Below are 7,463 nucleotides of genomic sequence, written 5' to 3' on the forward strand. Positions count from 1 at the left end.
CTCATTATGAGAGTACAAGCCTGCTGACCAACGACATCCTTGCTATAATTGTTATAATTTTTTAACACATTGCTCTTGTATTCAATGGAACATTCCCCTTTAACACGGTGCTGAATCATAAGCCAAAAAAAAAAAAAAAAATCCCAGAGAAATTTCTGCAGATAAACCAGTGAAGAGAATGCACATTATACATTATTGTCAACATAATCACTCCATGAGGAGGGAAGAGGAGAAAAAAGGAAGTAGAATGAAAAACAAGGGGCTCAAACCCCTAGACACTGCAAAACATTCAGATGCTTGGGATTAAAATAAAATTTAAAAGGAAACCTTTCAGAAAGGAAGGGAATAAATGGAATCTGAGGCAGCTTAGGTGCTCAGGAAGCATGGAAAGGACTCTCCAGTGTGGCAGACAAGCAAAAGGGGGCTTGAGTGGCCCCACCTACCACTGGCAGAAGCGCCAAGATGGATGTCAACCCCAGACCCAGAAATTAACCCACTATTCCATAAAGGTGGCAGAGACAAAAATCTCACACTACAAAAAAAAAAAAAAAAAAATCATGGCAACCTTGAAAATCTTAGAACCAAAAGACCCACCCCCATAACTGGCCTGACATTAATGGCCAAAGCTATGCCTAAAACCATTTGCTCCCTCCTCTCCTTGGGAAGAAAAGAATAAGGAATGGACAAAAAGGAAAGGAATCTAACTGCAGCAGAAGATCTGGGAAAAGCGTCCCCTTGGACACTCTGAAGGAAGGAAGAGATAAGGAAACAACAAAAGAAAAAAATTAATACAAATTTCGTGATATGGAGCCCCTGTGTTCCAATTCTGTCCACAATCTCAGGCTGCTTTGCCGAGCCAGTCTGTCCACCAGGGGCGCTGCTGAGGCTCTGCCTGGAAAGGTCACCAATAGGCTCACTCTGATGGTTCAGGCCATTGTTGCTGCGGGGAGGGATCTTTGCCGCCCTGGCAAGGGGGTACTGAAAGACATACTGCTGTTGAGCAGAGAGGGTGTGGCGGAGGCTGCTACTGCTGCTGCTGCCATGGGAGAAAAGGACCGTGGGGGGGGGGGGCTGCCCACTGGGAGGCAGTGGCGACATCATGCCCACAGGTGGTGGTGGCATCATAACTTTTCCTTGATGTGGGCAATAGACCCCAGAGCCCACAGGCGTACTTCCCAGGTATTGATCCTTTGGAGGAGAGCCATGGTGCCCAGGTGGGTGGCCCAGGTGCCCTGTTTGATCTGTGGTGGTGGTGGCTGCATCCAAGGGAGTGGGGGTCCATTAGGGTTATGCTGCATGGGATGTCCAGCATGCCCACCTGTCAGGTTGGGTAATGGGTGTGGGAGACTGTGGGGGCCACCTCCAGGACCACCAGGACCACCTCTGTGCATGCCATGGTAGGGCCAATTCTCTGAAGTGCCAGAATTTATCATCCAGGGTGGGCAGCTCTGGGTAGTGGACATGAGAGACGGTGGAGGTGGGTTGTTGGCGGGAGCAGCAGGCCCAGGTGCACTGGTTAGGGGTGTGATGGTGGGCCCAGAAGTGGAGCCCACAGGCACTTCACCTGGTTCAGCCATGAGGGACAAATATTCTTCATCCATCCATCCTTTATCCTGAGCTGACTGGGGGTCAGCAGGACTTTGGAATTTGCAATCAGAAGCAGTGTGGCCACACTTGGTACTCACTGTGGTATTGGTAATGCTGCAGGTCTCTGAGATCTGCCAGGGTCTTATGATCCTGCTCTCCTCTTCCTGAAGGGTCCCATTCAAGCAAGCCAACTACCGAAGCTGCATCTTCCATAGATCATTCTGGTCCTCAGGGGTCTCACTACCCTGTTTCAGGATGTTTCTTATCTGTTCCATGGCTTTCTTCACATTCTCCATGGTGTTGGCGGTAACTAGGGCATGAAATGGCTCACCTTCTGCAGGCAACATCTGGCCATCTTTGCGCCCAGCTTTCCCTTCTTTGACAGACCCTTTTCCCCAGACCATAATCTTGGTATTACACTCCTTTTATGTGTTCTTGGAGGTGTCCTCTCTGGGCCCAATCAGCAGTCCCATGAAGTTGATTTCTGGGTACGTATCTTGTGGAATCATTATTATTTTATCACTCACACAAGCTTTTAGAGGTTTATAATCTGCAGGAGGCTTAAAATCTGGGTTGAGGGCAACCATCTCTATGATGAGGTTGTGCCGCTCCTCTTCAGGCATTTTGCCAGTGTGGAACTCACGGGCGTTAAGCCTCGTCCCCTTGCTATTATAGATGGGCTCAGGTGATGTCCTCAGGGTTGGGGGGATGCCCAGGTCTCCTGTGTACAGCTTATGAGTCAGGTCTTCTATCTGCAGTTGCACTATATAAGCTCTTTCTTGTTCCCGAGTAAGTCCAGGGGGGGAAATTGTAGGCATTCCTGGATTCTCCATCTTCTGTTTCATTGTATCTTGGTTCCAGTGGCTTCTCTTCCACTTCATACTTGGGAAGTCCAACAGCACCCTGTCATGCGCTCTGGTCACCATGGTGCCCCCCAGACCAGGCGGTGGTGGCTTCTTCTTTGTGAAGCTTCCAGGGGGAGGGGACCTGACTACATTGCCGTGGAGCACGTAGAGTCTGTCTCTCACACCCCCAGCAGTGGCTGGGCCAGATGCGCTGGCCCATTTTTTGAAAATGTTTGTTATAAAGCAGTAAGCCTCTGGTTGCTTAGGTGACTCAGTCAGTTAAGTGTCTGCCTTTGGCTCAGGTCATGATCTCAGGGTTCTGGGATTGAGCTGTGCTGGGGCTTCCTGCTCAGTGGGGAGTCTGCTTGTCCTTCCTCCTGTCCCTCTTCCTCTCCCTTTGCCCCTCCCCCTGCTTGTGCACTCTCTCTCTCTCTCAAATAAATAAATAAATTTTTTTTAAAAAGCAGTAAGCCTCATCATCTACTGTGAGATAATCATAAATTACCTGTTACTAATGAGAGTTAAATACTAAAATATTTTATTTACTTATATTCAAATATTCAAAGTTATCCCAATAATAATGTTATTAGTACTGTAGCAGACACTGTTATTGCCCTACCCAAAGCCCCTTGGCCTTCATCTCTACACACTAAAGGCTGTCTGCTGTGAGTATCTGTGACTTTCTGCCTGAGAGTGGTTTGCTGGCTACCAGAGCATTCAGGACCCTGTGCATCGCAAAATGAAAGTGCTGAAAAATTAATGTCCCCCGGGCAGCCCTCAACCAAGGAGGGATAGGCGTTAGTAGTTAAATACCCCAGCTTTCTATCCCCTTGGTTGAGATAACTCTGAGGTGTATCTTCTACACTGGCTCTTACAGTTCCTCAGTAGGATGGCTTTCCAGTTTCCTACAGTGATAACTTGCAAAAAGACCTTTGGTTGCCTTCTTTCCTTTCCCTGTCTTCTATCCCCAATCCCCAAGCAGCACTTTCTGGGATTCCCTCCCAAATTAACAATTACCACTCTAATCCTTGTCTTAGGGTCTAGTTCTGGGGTAAACCCAACTAAGGCACCTACTTACTTTTTTTTTTCTGACATACTTTGCTGGATGGGAGAGCCAGTGGACTGTAAAGTAGACATCCATTGCCCTGAGTACATCCATGGAAATATGGTATATGTATTACAGTAGAGCAAAGGATTATCATAAACTTGTAACTGATTGATTGACCATGACACAAGAAGAGATTTCATCTCCATAGAGGATGGGACCCTGGAGAACAGTGCCACACTTTATGATCTCTCTCTACTCCCAGTCCAGTCCCAGGCTTCAAGAGCATTAGTTGGTACAAAAATGCTTGAGAATACCCTTTATTTTTTTAAAAGATTTTATTTATTTGACAGAGAGAGACAGCAAGAGAGGGAACAAAAGCAGGGGGAGTGGGAGAGGGAGAAGCAGGCCTCCCGCCAAGCAGGGAGCCCGATGCTGGGCTCCACCCCAGGACCCTGGGATCATGACCTGAGCTGAAGGCAGATGCTTAACCGACTGAGCCACCCAGGCGACCCTTTCTTTCTTTCTTTTTTTTTTTTTAAGATAGGTGAGGCAGGGGCGCCTGGGTGGCTCAGTCGGTTAAGCGGCTGCCTTCGGCTCAGGTCATGATCCCAGGGTCCTGGGATCGAGTCCTGCATCGGGCTCCCTGCTCTGCGGGGAGCCTGCTTCTCCCTCTCCCTCTGCCTGCTTCTCTGCCTACTTGTGTTCTCTCTCTATCTCTCTGTCAAATAAATAAATAAAATCTTTAAAAAAAAAATTAAAGAAAAAAAAAAAGATAGGTGAGACAGCTCAACCTCAACTTGTAGAATGATGTAATAAAGACCTCCAAAAATCCACTCCTCACAAAAGCAAGAAGAACACTGGATAAAATGATCATAATCAATATTTTCAGGGCTCTGGAAATTAATTAAAGGCTTACAACAATATTAGGAATGTTTATTCAAGAAAAGTGGCTGAATCTTGGTAAGAACAACAAATACTGTGGCATTTTAACTTGCCGTAATCCCACCCCTTCTCTCCTTTTCCACAGTAGCCTTGAAAACCCATGAAATCACAATTATGGGAGCTGGGAAACCTGACAGCTTAGCATTCACTGTAAGGAGAATAGAACAGCCTTGAAAAGTCCCTAAAAAACCCAACCCCAGAGAATTGTCACTATTTGACCTGTCTGGCAATTCACTAAAAAGCTCCTTTCATAGAGCTAATCTTTATTTGACCTGACTCAGAACTTTCTCTGTGCAAACAACTCTACCTGCAGGGCATTGAAAAAGCAATCATTGAGAATTATTTAAAATCACAGCTGCCTGAGATGGTATTTCAAGCTGGGGTTAACAAGAGGCTGACCAAAAACTTTAAAAGAAAAAACCGGGGAATAAGATTTCTGTAGGGTGCTTTGAAAAGCTCTGACATATTATCAGGAATCAAGGGGGCCACATGAGGGACACCTGGGTGGCTCAGTCAGTTCAGTGTCTGCCTTTGGCTCAGGTCATGATCCCGGGGTCCTGGGATGGAGCCCCACATTGGGCTCCCTGCTCAGTGGGGAGTCTGCTTCTCCCTCTGCCTGCTGCTCCCCCTTGCTTGTGCGCTCTCTCATTCTGACAAATAAATAAATAAAATCTTTAAAAAAAAAAAAAAGGCCACATGAATGTGGTGGGCTGTGCCCAAGCCCAAAAAAGACCTCAGAAGACCCTAAACTCTTACCTTTGGCCAATATTGAAGCTCTTCACAAGCAGGAAGTGAAGGTTAGCACAAAGGCACAAAACTGCGAGCTGGGGCATTTGAAGCATGCCCCAAAACATGTACTGAGCCTCTCAGCAAATGCTGGGAGACTAATTGGCTCCAAGCATTTAAGAAAATCCCTGCTCCGTGGATAGCTGACTATTATGCTAACCATGCAGAGACTTCAGTGGCCACACACAACAAATTAATATAGATTTTATAGAATGAGTCCAGGAAAGTCACTAAACATGCTACAGATCAGTATCTCTTATGAATGTAGATGCAAAATTCTTTTTAAAAATTAGCAAACTGAATTCGGCAGCATCTAAAAAAGATTATACACCATGGCTAAGTGGCATTTATCACAAGAATGCAGTTAGGTTAACACACAAAAATCAATCAATATAGTACACCATATTGATAGAATAGAGAATAGAAACCACATGATCATATCAATGGATGCAGAAAAGCCTTTAACAAAATCTAACACCCCTTCATGATAAAAACACTCAAGAAACTAGGAATAGAAGAGATCTTACTCAATCTAAGAAAGGACATTTACAAAAAACCCACAGCTAACATCATACTTAATGGTGAAAGACTGCTTTCTCCTAAGATCAGGAACAAGATAAGGATGTCTTTCTACAAGGATTCTCACACCTTCTACTCAATATTGTAATGGAGGTTATACCTAGGGCAATTGGGCAAGAAAAAGAAATGAACGACATACAGATTATAAGGGAAGAGGTAAAGCTAGTCACAGATGACATGGTCCTATATGTGGAAAATCAAAAGGAATTGACACCAAAATTATTAGAACTAATAAGCAAAGTCAGCAAGGTTGCAAGATACAAGATCAATATACAAAACCATTTGTATTTCTATACACCAACAATGAACAATCTGAAAATGAAATTAAGAGAACAGTTCTATTTATAGTAGCATCAAAAAAGAAATAGGAATAAAAAGGATACATTTACCAAAAGAGGTTACAACATAAAAATAACAAATGACTCAATTAAAAGTTAGGCAAAGGTTTGAGTAAGCATTTAGCCAAAGAAGATCTACAAATAGCCAATGAACACATGAAAATATGCTCAACATCATTAGTCATTGGAAAAATAAAAGTCAAAACCACAATGAGATACCACTCACCAGGATGGCTATCATCAAAAGGACAGACAATAGCAAGGGCTGACAAGAATGAGGAGAAAGTGGAAAGTGTTCCATCCACCACTGGTGGGAATGTAAAATGGTGCAGCCACAGGGAAAAACAGTCTGTCAGCTCTTCACAGAGTTACCGTATGACCCAGTAATTCCCCTTCTAGTTAGATACCCAAGAGAATTATATCCACACACACACACACAAAATAAAAAAACCTGTACATGAGTGTTTATGGCAGCATTTTTCATGATAACCCAAAAAGTGGAAACAACTCAAATGATGACTGGATAGACCAAATGTGGTATATTTATATGATAGATTATTATTCAGCCATAAAAAAGTAGTAAAGCTCTGATAGATGCTATAATATAATGCGAATAAATCTTGAAAACATTATGCTAAGTTAAAGGAGCCAGGCATAAAAGGTCCCATATTATATGATTCCATTTATATTAAATGACCAGAATAGTCAAATCCATAGAAACAGATAAGAGATTAGTGGTTTTCCAGGGGCTGGCGCAGGAGGAAATGGGAAATGGCTACTGATAGATATGGAGCTTGATTGAGGAGTGTTGAATACAATGTTCTGCAATTACATAGTAGCAAAGGTTGTACAACTTTGTGAATATACTGAAAACTTGAATGGTACATTCTACAAGGATGAATTTTATGGTATCTGACTTCTATCACAATAAAGTTGTTATTAAAATATAATAAATAAGAAAAAAATGTTAAAATGGGGTGGGAGGATGGGTTAGCCTGGTGATGGGTATTGAGGAGGGCACGTTCTGCATGGAGCACTGGGTGTTATGCACAAACAATGAATCATGGAACACTATATCTAAAACTAATGATGTAATGTATGGGGATTAACATAACAATAAAAAAAATTTTTAAAAAAAAGGGCGCCTGGGTGGCTCAGTTGGTTAAGCAACTGCCTTCGGCTCAGGTCATGATCCTGGAGTCCCAGGATCGAGTCCCACATCGGGCTCCCGGCTCGGCAGGAAGCCTGCTTCTCCCTTTCCCACTCCCCCTGCTTGTGTTCCCTCTCTCGCTGTCTCTCTCTGTCAAATAAATAAATAAAATCTTAAAAAAAAAAAAA

General features: G+C 43.8%; 1 pseudogene; it reads right to left on the reverse strand.

Moving 5' to 3' along the window:
• Positions 1-838: 838 nt before the first annotated feature.
• On the reverse strand, positions 839-2,477 carry LOC116645954 (annotated as a pseudogene).
• Between the last annotated feature and the right edge of the window lie 4,986 nt (positions 2,478-7,463).

The sequence above is a fragment of the Phoca vitulina genome, unplaced genomic scaffold (assembly GCF_004348235.1).
Source record: "Phoca vitulina isolate PV1807 unplaced genomic scaffold, GSC_HSeal_1.0 scaffold35, whole genome shotgun sequence".
Lineage (NCBI taxonomy): Eukaryota > Metazoa > Chordata > Mammalia > Carnivora > Phocidae > Phoca > Phoca vitulina.